At 47.0% G+C, this 14,082-nt stretch overlaps 1 pseudogene; it reads left to right on the top strand.

The window, feature by feature from the left end:
* Nucleotides 1-808: 808 nt before the first annotated feature.
* On the top strand, nt 809-4,348 carry LOC119318213 (annotated as a pseudogene).
* Nucleotides 4,349-14,082: the final 9,734 nt, after the last annotated feature.

Raw genomic sequence — 14,082 nt, forward strand, 5'->3', positions numbered from 1 at the left:
GAAAGAATGATTTGTGTGAGCAGTCCCTTCTATCACATGATTCTTCCTTCCTTTGATTTGCTCCTTTTTTCTCATGTTGTTGTTTATTTTTGCCTCCACACCTGTAGTGAATCACAACGGAAATTGCACGTGCATTGAACATCCCTGGAAGTTAACTTTTACTGATGGCAGCGGTACACGTATCGACTGTGCTATCATTTAAAGTTATATATTTTCATACTTTCAGTGATAGGTGTTCTTTCTTTAGAGATCAGAGTTCAGTGTTCAGTGAATCCTGATGGGTTCTTTGTTGTCTGTGTGAGCGGCCCGCTAGGAACACTCTAAGTGCAAACAATATCTTAATGGTCCAAGAGGGAGATGTAGAAGCCAACACTCAAGGAAACACGTGGGGCAAGGATCGTGTGGGATTGGATCTGGCTCTGTCATTGATCACTAGCATGTCCACAAGCGATTAAGGATCTACTTAGTGGCTTTGGTTATGTTTGTTTTCTCGGATCTCCCTGAGCATGCATATCCGGCAAAATCATATCACGATCTGTTCTTTTAGTACTAAAATAAGGCAGATGAACAGCTAATTTGGACTCGATGGGATCTCCGGAAGAGGACAGTGAACAACTAGAAAATGCATGGACACATGAGCAACGACAGTGCCTTTTCCAAAGCAAGTATCCACATGCTTGTTCTTGCCAATTTAACCTTCTTATTTCGCGTGCATGAGCTGTCCGTTGGTGGCTGATGGCCCAATATCAGTTGTCCTGCAGGAGCACTTGTTAAATGTCACGGCAGAATGTGCCCCATGTTACGGCATTCCATTCAATGATACCAACAAAATGACAAGGAAATAGCGCATGCCCTTACCAACATGGCAGAGATTATATGTATCCGCCCATCTTGTAGCTGAGCACGCACTAGCAGTGGTGGTTTTGCTTTGCACTTAAGTAGTTTCTTGTAGCGATGACAAGGGGTGGTGATGCGGCGGCGGAGGCGAGCGAGCACCTCCTTGGCCCGCCGCCGGCGAGGGGTGGCGACGGGTCGTCGCTGGGGATGGTCATGGCCAGCACAGGCGTCGCCGTGCTCGGCTCTTTCGCCTTCGGCGTCGCGGTGAGTCTACTATCAGTCTATCATAGTGTAGAATCATCTGAACTCCAGCCTAGTGCTTGAGAAACAATTTCTGTATGGGATTGGCGCTGCTGCAGATTGGCTACTCGGCACCAGCTGAGGCCGGGATCAGCCGGGACCTCCAGCTGACCCTCTCCGAGGTACGTCCGTCCGTGCCTAATGTGCCACCAATGTCTCACTGACATGTGGCTCCCGGTCAACTATTCAGCTCAAATCGATGGCAGTGGCATTTCTCATATTGCTCCTCTCATTCCCAGTTCCTCATCCGTGTAATATTCTGCAGTACTCTGTTTTCGGGTCGGTAATAACAGTGGGGCCATGATCGGAGCGGTCGCGAGCGGGCAGATTGCGGATGTTGCTGGACGAAAAGGGGTATGTCTAGTACTCCCTCCGTCTCAAAATCAAAATAAATATCTCAACTTTGTACTAACTCTAGTGTAAAGTTGTACTAAGGTCAAGACACTTATTTTGGGACGGAGGAAGTAGTATATATGCCTCCCTGAATGATCATCTTATAATTTGTAAACATTCGGATGTTTGTATGTTGGGTGCAGGCGATGAGGGCTTCTGCTCTCGTTTCCATTCTCGGATGGCTGGCAATCTTCTCTGCACAGGTCTTTTCCCTTCTTGTACTGTCGCACCACCGTGTAAGAGGACATAGCTGCTGATGTGCCTCTGAACTTTGTTTGTGGTAACTTTCAGAGTGCTTACTCGCTTGATTTTGGGAGATTTTGCACCGGACTCGGCGTCGGAGTGTTTTCATACGTGGTACGATCATCATTTACTCACACTGTTCAGCAAACCGTGGGGTCTTTCAGACAATTTCAACTTACACTAACACTAGCCCTTGCAACCCAACAGGTGCCGGTTTTCATTGCAGAAATTGCTCCGAAGGCTCTTCGTGGGGGACTTACAGCTCTGAATCCAGTAACTCTTTTCCTCCTTGAAACAAAATATGAACACACTATAGCCTTGCTGGCCTTTTGGGAACAACTCTGAAATTTCTGCCTGAACTGCATGTAGTTGATGATAGGCACTGGATTATCCATGACGTATATCGTCGGCACAGTTGTGTCCTGGCGGATGCTGGCCATGGCTGGTACATATAATCTCTTACTAGTCCACATTGTAGTTTTTGTGTTGACCATCCTCATGTACTCTGATCTGATGATCTCCCCCTCTGGCATGACATGTATACACAGGACTTGCTCCATGCATAATTCTCATAGTTGGTCTCTTCTTCATTCCTGAATCTCCTCGATGGCTGGTAATTATTTCTCTGACTGAATGACATCCTTGTAGTAGCATCTAGTTGTCACACTTACCAATTCAGCACCAAATGTTTACCACAGGCAAAGGTTGGCCGGAAAAAGGAGTTTGAAATAGCACTCCAGCGCCTCCGTGGCAGAGACGCGGATGTGTCCCTTGAAGCTGCAGAAATCAAGGTTTGGCGCCGCTAGCTGTGTATAGTTTTGTCGATTCAGAAAAAAAATGCGGCGTCGTCATGGAAATGGAATTGCTCTACATGCAGGACTTCGTCGAAACTATTGACAATCTTCCAAAGCCTGGAATTAAGGATCTCTTCAGCAGGCCATACATCCGTCCTGTCATTATCGGCGCCGGTCTAATGGTTTTCCAGCAGTTTGCAGGGATAAACGGGATCCTGTTCTACGCCAGTGAAACATTTGTCTCAGCTGGTAAGCTGGCAGATCTCGGACTTGGAGATAATTGATTTTTGTCAGTTAGGTTCTGAAAGTTAAGTTCTGCTGAGTTACCTGCAGGGTTCGATTCAGGAAACCTAGGAACAATCTTGATGGCGTGTATCCAGGTGAAGCTAATAGTACGCAGATCGATTTTGATCAAATTCCTCGGTAACTCTTTGACTCTGTGCAATCTTCACTATAACAGTTACCACTCACAACACTTGGAGCTCTACTGATGGACAGGAGTGGGAGAAAGCCGTTATTACTGGTAAGCTCAGAGATAAAACTTGGCCAACATGAACACTAATTCTGACCTTTCATTTTATTTTACTTTTCTGCAGATTTCCACATCTGGACTCCTCGTGGGGACTCTTATGTCAGCAGTATCATTCTACCTTAAGGTAACTTTCATTGCATAGCTGCTAGTGGTCTTTTGTGTCCTTTAATTCCTTTTTTGTATCAAAACTTCATCAAGTGGTGTTGAATGTAGGTTCACGGTATATTCCCGAAGCAAGTCCCAATCATCACACTCACCAGCATATTGGTACACCTGAAAAGCCTTTCTTTTGTTCAACAAGTGACCTGATGCTTATCTGAACTTTTTTGCATGCTGAATCCTTTTGTAATATAACTGAAACAGGTCTACATTGCAAGTTATTCACTAGGGATGGGTTCCGTTCCTTGGGTCATAATGTCAGAGGTTTAGAGTTCACACTTCAGAACAATCAAATTCAAATCTCTTCATCGCTCGAGATTTCTTACAATACCATATGAACTTACTTAGAAATGTTGGATTGGACGCAGATATTCCCAATTAATATGAAAGGAATCGGCGGGAGCTTCGTGACTCTGGTGAACTGGTTGGCTTCGTTAGCAGTTTCTTTCGCCTTCAATTTCCTCATGAGCTGGAGTGCTTCAGGTCAGCCAAATATACGTCAGACCCCTATGGAGTATGGACTATGGTGTTGCTTGAATCATCCAGGGACGTTTGTCTGATATGCAGCAAATCTTGTAGGAACATTCTTCTTCTTCGCCTTCGTTTGCGCAATGGCTATTCTCTTCATTGTGAAGATCGTGCCGGAGACAAAAGGCAAGACCTTGGAAGAGATTCAGGCTTCGATAAACTGCGGCACATGAGTGGCTTGGAGAAACATGGCTCTTGTGTTCATTGTGAAGATTCGTGCCAGAGACAAAAGGCAAGACATTGGAAGAGATTCAAGCTTTGATAAACTGCAGCACATGTGTGGTTTCGAGAAAGTTAGATGGCATTTTTCTTTGCCCGCACAATTGTATACAATCTGTATCGAATCTGTAACGAAGATGGGTATCAGGATAGCTAAAACGTGCAGAAGATTTCGATGTTGGTGTATCCTTCTAGAGGATTTGCAACTGCCTCCTCTTCTATTAGATCTAAAATAGTATGATATATAGTCAAACAAAAGTGAGTGAATTTTCATCTACTGATGTAATCAGCTGAGAGCAACAGACATGCAGTCAGGCATGTTACATAGTGCCTTGCCGCGCCATTTTTCTCTGGGGTTGTAGAATCTTTTGGTCTTTATTCCTTCTTGAGCATGTCTGCCTTTGGCAGCCTCCAAGTGGTTATCGTGATGTTTGTTAACTGCATGTCTCATGCTGTCCGTCTAATGGCCCATTGTGCGGATATTTGATTGACTTGCAAGTGACCAACATTTTCATTTGTTGGGATCTTGTTCACTGCATCAGGTATTAGTACTGCGGCTATCAACCTCCTGTAAAAGAGATATGACTCTCAAGCTAAATGGTTTCATCTTCAAACCATAAGCATCAGAAGATCCTTGTAAAGTTACCTCAATACTCTACTATCTAAGAAGACTATCAACAACGCAAGGAACCCCAGATTTTATGTTTATATAATGTGAATCAGATGAAGCTGAAGTATTTTGCACATCTTCATAGATCACAATTCATGGCGAAATCGAAGCTGCGCTATCCCATCCAAGGTAATAAACCTACAGAACAGCGGCTCTAGGCTCACCTCACGTGCAAAACGAACGGGAACAGATTCGATTGATTAACGGTGATGGTATAGTAGTGCTGAAGGAGAAGCTGAGATGTAGAGAGACGCAAGAACTGAGATAGAGGGCGGAGACTGGAAGGAGGAGAGCACTGACCGAGCAGGACGTTGAGGCTGAGGCGGGGGCGGCGGATGAGCCAGGGGACGCCGTCCAGCAGGTGCCGCTTGCTGTTGGCCGTGGGCCGTGGCCCCGAGGTCAGCGCGGGAGAGGCGGGGAATCTGGGACTTCCCGTCGGCGGAGAGGACAAGGTATGGACACGGCACACAAAGGACTCCCGAATTCCCGGCGGGCAACGGCTCAGCGCCGCGAGCTTCTCGACCAGGCGGCGCCTATACCTGGGCATATGTCGGGCCGGGCCGGGCCAAAAAAAGCCCGGTGCTGAAAACTCAGGCCCGAGCCCGGTCCTGCCCGACCGGCGGGCCTAACAAATCAGGCCCAAGCCTGGCCCAAACCTGAAAAGTCCGACATGGCCAGATTGGCCTGGCCTGACTGTGTCTAAAATCTTTTTTTTCTGTAAGCCCAAACCTGGCCCGATATGCCCATCGGGATCAATTTCCAGGCTCGAGCCCAGCACGATGGCACGTCAGGCCCAGTCCACCCCGAGATTTTCAGGCCGGGTCGGGTCGGGCTACCCATAGCCAGGTATAGCGGTGCCAGATCCTTACTGGGCCGGCTCGACCCGAAACTACAGATTGATCAGAGTGTATTTTTTACTACTGGATGTATCCACACCCTCATTGACAGAAAATTTGAAAAAAAATGTAAATGATAATCTAAAATTTTGTGCTATCAATAAGTTTTTCCTATTTTCATTGAATTTACTGTTCCTGAGGTTGTGTGGGTACTCCGAGAGTAAGCATGCCTTTTCGCAGATTGGTGCATGTTGGGGCATATTGCAGCAGCAACAATGGTGGGGCTCGGTACGTTGTTGCAGGCAGAGGCAGCCTCTACGATGGAGTGGGCCGTCGATGGCGGCTGCCAGGCTGTCACATTTGCAATGTCTAAGTCACGTTGAAGGAGTGCTCTCCCTCGCCCGTGTGAATCTCTTCCATGGCCGTCACTGGTGATGCGCTCTGTTTTCCATAGCCAGCGTGAGAAACAAGATTGGTGACCATCCCTCCCAGATCGAGCAAGGGAGGTGTGGCTGGATCATTCGAAAGGAAGAAAAACCAATGCAGGAGGTGAGGGACGGATGAAGTGTGGCAAGAACGTGTTCTGCGTGGAAAGGAAACATTATTCTTTTTTTAAATAGCATTGAACATCTGTCTTGCAGCAAAACAGAAGTACCATTGTTGCACGCACTTACCGACTTCTTCTTCTTCTTCTTCTTCTTCTTCTTCTTCTTCTTCTTCTTCTTCTTCTGTTTGCAGGTTTGTTGCATCTACTTGCCAAGTATGGACACACTGATGAGCTCCGTGAATTTCCCTGGAACTGCACACACTTATTCCACAAGGAATGCGTCGACAAATGGCTCAAGATAAATGCACTCTGCCCTCTGTACAAAGCTGAGATGGCGAACTCATCGATCTAGCACATCTGATACTTGATCGCCACTCCAACCATGCACCTTAGTGCACCGGCGAGATCGAGATGCATTAGGTTGGTCTGCCTTCGGAGGTGATAATACACAAATGTATAGTCGCTCGCGGTGCCGCCTGCATGTATAAAGTTGATGCTTTTGATGTATGGATTGGGACCCTTGTATCTAGCGAACGTTTGACCGGAACGTGTGGCATTTAAAAAAATCATGGCATTTTGAGTTGTATGTGGGGTGTAAGTTTCTTCAGAGCAACATGGCATTTTCTAGGATGGATTCTCAAAACTGCCATCTTCCAAGAAAATGCCATGTCGCTTTGAAGAAACTATGATCCCACACACAACTAAAAATGCCATCGAAATCGTTCAAAATGCTATCTATTCCCGACGAACGTTCACCGGGTAACATTACCGATGGATTGTAATGATGTCCCAAGGTTTCTTTTTGTCCTTTTTATCTTGGAGAAGTTACAACTCTTCTCATTGTCAACGGTACTCTAAAATGCGGGCCAGGAGGATGTGCCTCCTCCACTTGTAGTTATGGGTGGGGATGAACGACAAGTAAAGAAGCAACATCATGGTTACATATTTCAGAAAGAGCTTGGAGACAGTTCAGGACGGCGGTTTGGTCACCATTAACAAAGTTTGGCAATTAGACAACAAGTTTCTGATTCAAGTGGCACAATTAATGAAAGATACATGCTTGTCGTTTGCATTGTTAAAGTTGCTAAGGTGTCGATTTGCAAGGTACAGACTCGCCGATGTGATCTCCACAGAGACCCTCAAATTTTTCACAAGCGTCTTGCTAAAGGATGGTCAACATAAAAGGGCATTCAAATGCAGATGAGCTTTCTTTTCTTCATGATTATTATGATTCACCACTCCCAACCTCCTATTCAGATAGCTGGTTAACGTATTTAGTATAGTTGTCTCACTCTTGAGCATAGGTTACTGCATACTTTGTGGAATAGACGTCATCACGGGGGTGTAACCTAGCAGCTCATTCAAAGAATTATTTTGTAGACCCAAGATTTCCTTTGGGTCCTCAAGACCTGAAAGCAGTTGATTGCATTTGCTATTATCGTCGCTTGTTTTTTGGAAGCAAGCCCCAATCACAATCGGTTGGAAGTTTGAATTTTGATCTAGTGCCAGTATTGTTACTCCTTATGGTTGCCGTGGTTGCTGAGACGGAGGATATTGTTTACCACATATGCTCCAGCTGGACTAAAGTAATCCTCACATGCCGCTATGTGCACCGTGCTTCTTTGCAACTTTCTCCAATCGTCCCTAAATGGATTGAAATTTTTGTTGCGATGCAGATGCAACAGGTTCCCAAGCCATGGGAAATGACAAAATGAGGCAAACCTCGTTGTTGGTGCTTCACCCGAGGCAATTTCTTCAACTTCTCCCAGGTTGCCTCCATTTTGTGGACCGAAAGAGGAATAATGTCAAAATACCATCGGCAATGAAAGTTTGCATCATGGATCCCCTAAGAAGCACAAGCAGTGGAGGCCTTAGCAAAGGAATAACGTCCCTGGGACAAGATGGTGAAAGTTCACTCTAAGCCTGCAACAACAAGAAAAGTACATGTGACACCATACTTGTGTGGCACATCACCACGACCATCCTTGAGGCAACGCACCCACACCACCAGCATGATGATCCTCCTCGTCAAACACCACAACATGGTCCGCCTTCTTCTATTTCTATTTCCGTTTCTGATATGAAGACCACCGCCACTCACCTGTCGCGCTATTGCGCGTATCTGGTGGCGTCCTTCCGCCAGAAGTGCGAGTGAGCCCTCTTGGCCGGCACTGGGGTGTTGTCCATGCCGCCAGAAATGGGGTCCCGACGGCTCATTGAGTTGTTGGGCGCCACACAGAATCATGAGGTGCTCAAGGATGCAACAAAGCTCGTGGTGGCTTGGGGAGCTGACCGGAGGCGAGGACATGGTGTGGGAGTTGCTGGCCGGGTTTTGGTTGGAGTTGATCATGTATGTGGCTCCGTCCGACAACATCGAAGGGCACCTGCAGGCCATCGACTAGGGCGGCAAGCTGATAACCCTCCTCTAGGCCTTGCTCATCCATGTCGGGATTGTGGACAGGCTGGCCGATGTCGTTGCCGACGCTGCAAGTGCTCCAGCCACTGGTGATTAAGTTTGCTCTGCTTATTCATTTATGTGTTAGCTGTTGATTTCAATTCCTTTCATTGTTCATTAAGGTCTTGTTGTGAGTGTTTTAAGGTCTCCTAGTTGGTTGGCTTTTCCCCCCTCATTTTTTTGAAAGGAACACATGAATGCATTCCATTACATACCAGTACTAGGCAAATAGCCCATTACATAGGTCAGTACAAAGTTTGGGAGTTGACCCAACCAGGTTTCACACATATAAGCTCCCAGGTTAACTCCATACACAACTAAAACATGTACCACTCTGTTACAAGCCTGAGGGCAAGACATAACACTAGCAGCAGAAAACTCCACATACAGTTGAAACTTAATACTCCTAACAATAGCTCCTATGTTCGCCAGATCGTAATCATTAGAATTCATTGCCCTCCTCAGCTGTGTGGAATCAATTTTAAACAACACCTTGTTGCGCTGACATGTGTACCAGATTGCCTACCCATGCAACCATCGGCCTACCTTGCTCATCTCTAATGACAAATCCCTAGCCGCCGAACTTGGTGTCCCCGTGGAAAGCCGCATCAATATTAATCTTAAGAAAGCCACTTGGCGGCCGAGACCAATTATGGTTCAGTTGCTGTTTTTGCTCTCTGGTAGTCTTTTTGCTTTTCATTACACCTGATAGATGATAATTACATTTTTTTGAAAAGGAGGTCATCCCCCGGCCTCTCCATCGGAGAGATGCATGCAGTCATTTTATTAAAAATGCCGAATCAAACAAAGTCTAGTCTGCAAAGTACAGCTCACAAAAGGAGCAAAGAAATAAAGAGTACAAAGCTCAAAGTTGTATCCGGCTGGACGGAGATTCACTAAGGACCTATCCTATGCAGCAACCGCCATCCAAACCAGTTGAAAAAAAAACTGTGCTGCCATCTCCCATCGGTTGCACCCAGTAGCCAGTGGAGGCCGTAGGAGTGAGTAATGACCATGTACGGATCCATGCCATAGCCCTGAATATAACCTACAAGAAATTAATGATAGGTCTTCTATTAAAAATCGTATCATTCATGCAGTTCCATTGTAACGCCCCGAGACCGATGTGCCAGGTGTATTCCAGTTATTCGATGTCTTTGCCATGTCATTCGCTTGCGTGTTGCATCTTGTCATGTCATCATGTGCATTGCATCATCTTGTTTTCAAAACTTGCATTCGTCCGGGGTATCCCAGTTCTTCCCGTTGTCTGTTCTGAGCCCAGACACACTTGCACGCGCCCGCGGCATGTCCGAAATATTATTTTATAAGTGGCCGGGAAATGTTCTCGGAATGGGATGAAAGTTGGCGTGCGGTGTTGTTTTGTTGTAGGTAGGCCGCCTGCCAAGTTTCATCACGTTCGGAGTCCGTTTGATGCCTCAACGTTTAACTATAGCGGCAGTATAGCCGGTCTAACGTCGGACGTTTTCGGTCTCCGGAAACAGTCGCCGGGCCTCCCTCTCTTCTCTTCTCTCAGCTCGAGACCGTCTACACAGCCCATGACCTACCGCCAGGTCCAACCTAACCTCTCTTGTCAGCCCGCGGCCCTCCTCGCGCGCGCGCCCGAAAGCTGTCCCGGACCCGACCCGGACTGTCGCTACCATTGTGTCCGGATCATCCCCAAACATCTACAAAATATCTCCGTTTTGTTAATTGGACTCCCTAGCTATTTTATTCGCGATCATCCAATTGCGATCGTAGGATCGAGATAGCCCCTAACCTAGTCCGTCATGTATATTTATAATCCATCCCTAGTCTAATTTCAGACCAAATCCCCAATTTCTAGGGATCCTCCCAGCCGCTGCCACACTCATTCCCCAACCTCGGGATCTCCTCCCGATCTACCTGCGCCTCTCCTTCCGCGCCCAGCCACTACTCTTCTTTGATCCAGATACTCCCTGTGCTCCTCCTCCTCGCCTCGTCGTCCGGCGCCGCCGCCAGGGACCGAACCAGCCAGCAAGATGAGCACTGCCGCCTCCCTTCTTCTTCTCCTTCCCGGGGTTTCGCTGTTCCTCTCCATCTCTCATTCTTCCGCTCTCTGTAACAGGAACACCAGGAACCCCGCGCGCGCTATGGTCCCCTTCTCGACCTCGGTTTCCCATGCTTGCACCGTCGTGCCTCGTCGTGGCCTCCTCTCTGTACACGCCGCCGCGCCCAGGCTCCACCGTCCAAGTCCGTCGCCCCGCTAATCACCTCGCCCTTGCCTCGCGCTCCTCTTCTTCCCCGTTTTCCTTGCGCTGCTGCTGACTCGTCTGCCTCCGCTGTTTGACGCCACAGGGCTCGTCGCCGACCTCCCCTGCCGCCTGGACAAGTCCGGCCGCCCGCAGCCCCTTTCGTCCCTGACCTTGGCCGTGTCGCCGATCGCCAGCAAACCAACAGGGAGCTATCGTCGCTGTTTGCCTTGTCGCCGGCCTGCTACCTCCTTCCTCCTTGAGTCCCCTGCCTGGATCCATGCCGCCCGGCCTTCATCGCGCCCATCGCCGGAGCCGCGCCATCCCGTTGCTCGCCAGAATCCCACGCGCCCCATGCGTCGTCGAGTCCTTCTGACGAGCACGAGCTCGATCCCTTGTTTCCCTATGTCAAGGGAACCAGGCGCGTTGACTGTGACTGGGCCGGCCTTGCCTCGCCTTTTGCAACTCCCACCTCTACACCGAACGGCCCAAGACCACTTGGTGAGCAGTCCCAGTTCCAGCGCTCACTAGTCCGGCCCAGTTCAAGTAGTTTCAGCCCAGTGCATGTTTTTTCCCTACCTGCAATTTTATCTATTTATCCAGTTAAAAACAGAATTGCAGAAAAACCCTCAAACTTCATGCATATCATATATCTCAAACTGTGCATCATATGGGAAAACTTTATATATGAAATATGCTTAAAATTGCATCTAGTTTCATATTATGCCATTTTCCTCCATGTTTGAAATGCTTAAAATGTTGTTTGTTTAAATTTGCTCAAATGCCATGCTAAATTGCTTTATTTCATAACTAAATAACCGTAGCTCCGATTTTAATAAACTTTATATGTAAATGGGGTAGAAAATGCCTAGTTTAACATGGTGCACTCATCTTTGCATGTTTAACAACTATAAAATATGATTTAGGACAGAACAGTACCAAACCTAAAATATGCATATGGGGATTTACCGAAAATGTTGTTCGTTGCTTCTGGCCTCATTTAAACTTGACTAGATAGGTAGTTTTACTTTGCTTCACCCTCTTGCCATGTTTTAACAATATTTAATATTGTTGGGTACATAAACGAGATCGAACTAAATAACTTGAATGTGGTGTTTCGTCAATATGCAATGGAGCTCCACTTAATTTGTAGGATGGTTTGTGCACTTTGCTTTGCCATGCATATTTAAACCGGACATGCATCATGCTTGATTGTGCATCATGCCTTGATTATGTGGTGGTTGTTTACTACGTTGTTTGCTTCTTTCCGGTGTTGCTTCTTTGGGTTGTTTCCGGTAACATCGTGTTGTGAGGATTCGTTCGACCACGTCCGTTTGTCTTCTTCTTGGACTCGTTCTTCTTCCTTGCGGGATCTCAGGCAAGATGACCATACCCTCGAAATCACTTCTATCTTTGCTTGCTAGTTGCTCGCTCTTTTGCTATGGCTATGCTGCGATACCTACCACTTGCTTATCATGCCTCCCGTATTGTGAACCAAGCGTCTAACCCACCTTGTCCTAGCAAACCGTTGTTTGGCTATGTTACCGCTTTGCTCAGCCCCTCTTATAGCGTTGTTAGTTGCAGGTGAAGATTGAAATTTGTTCCTTGTTGGAACATGGAGATGTTGTTCCTTGTTGGAACATGTTTACTTGTTGGGATATCACATCATCTCTTATTTAATTAATGCATCTATATACTTGGTAAAGGGTGGAAGGCTCGGCCTTTTTGCCTAGTGTTTTGTTCCACTCTTGCCGCCCTAGTTTCCGTCATATCGGTGTTATGTTCCCGGATTTTGCGTTCCTTACGCGGTTGGGTAATAATGGGAACCCCTTGACAATTCGCCTTGAATAAAACTCTTCCAGCAATGCCCAACATTGGTTTTACCATTTGCCACCTAGCCTTTTTCCCTTGGGTTTCGCGGACTCAAGGGTCATCTTATTTTAACCCCCCCCCCCCGGGCCAGTGCTCGTCTGAGTGTTGGTCCAAACTAGAGCCCCTTGCAGCGCCACCTCGGGGAAACTCGAGGGCTGGTTTTAGTTGTACGGACTGCTCATCTGAGTGTGCCCTGAGAACGAGATATGTGCAGCTCCTATCGGGATTTGTCAGCACATTCGGGCGGTGTTACTGGATTTGTTTTAACTTGTCGAAGTGTCTTGTAGAACCGGGATACCGAGTCTGATCGGAATATCTCGGGAGAAGGTTTATCCTTCGTTGACCGTGAGAGCTTGTGATGGGCTAAGTTGGGACACCCCTGCAGGGATTGAACTTTCGAAAGCCGTGTCCGCGGTTATGGACAGATGGGAATTTGTTAACGTCCGGTTGTAGAAAACCTGAAGTTGACCTTAATTAAAATGCATCAACCGCGTGTGTAACCGTGATGGTCTCTTCTTGGCGGAGTCTAGGAAGTGAACACGGTGTTGGAGTTATGCTTGACGTAGGTTGTTCTAGGATCACTTCTTGATCATAGTTTCTCGATCGTGCTTTGCCTTCTCTTCTCGCTCTCATTTGCGTATGTTAGCCACCATATATGCTAGTCGCTTGCTGCAGCTCCACCTCATACCTTTACCTTACCCATAAGCTTAAATAGTCTTGATCGCGAGGGTGCGAGATTGCTGAGTCCCCGTGGCTCACAGATACTTCCAAAACCAGCTTTCAGGTGCCGATGAGTGCGTGCAGAAGACGCAACCAATGCTCAGGAGGAGCTCGATGAAGATCTTGTCCTTTATGATGTTTCGTCCTAGTTGATCAGTAGTGGAGCCCAGTTGGGGTCAATCGGGGACCGTGTCGCAGTTGGGGTTCTTCTTTTATTTTGGTTCCGTAGTCGGACCTTGTTTGTATCTAGATGATGTAGTGCTTTATTCATGTATTGTGTGAAGTGGCGATTGTAAGCCAACTATGTATCTCTTTTCCCTTATGTATTACATGGGTTGTGTGAAGATTACCTCACTTGCGACATTGCTTTCAATGCGGTTATGCCTCTAAGTCGTGCTTCGACACGTGGGAGATATAGCCGCATCGAGGGCGTTACATCCATATAGCCCAAAGAAGTGTGCATATTCCAATCCGAATATTAGATGCGATAAGGGTAGTCACCCCATTTAGCCACGTTCCAAACAACGTTTCAATGCTATCTGGAGGAATAATATTAAAGGCTACATGAACAGACCGCCAAAGTAACTTCGCGAGAGGGCAATCAAGAAATAAATGTTGTATTGTTTCATCATGAACACAAAAACAACAACGCGAGCTACCTACCCATCTCCGCCTTAATAAGTTATCTTTAGTGAGGATCACTTGTTTGTGAACAAACCACATAAAATCCTAATTTGTAAGGGAACCTT

Source organism: Triticum dicoccoides, chromosome 6A (genome assembly GCF_002162155.2).
Source record: "Triticum dicoccoides isolate Atlit2015 ecotype Zavitan chromosome 6A, WEW_v2.0, whole genome shotgun sequence".
Classification (NCBI taxonomy): Eukaryota; Viridiplantae; Streptophyta; class Magnoliopsida; order Poales; family Poaceae; genus Triticum; species Triticum dicoccoides.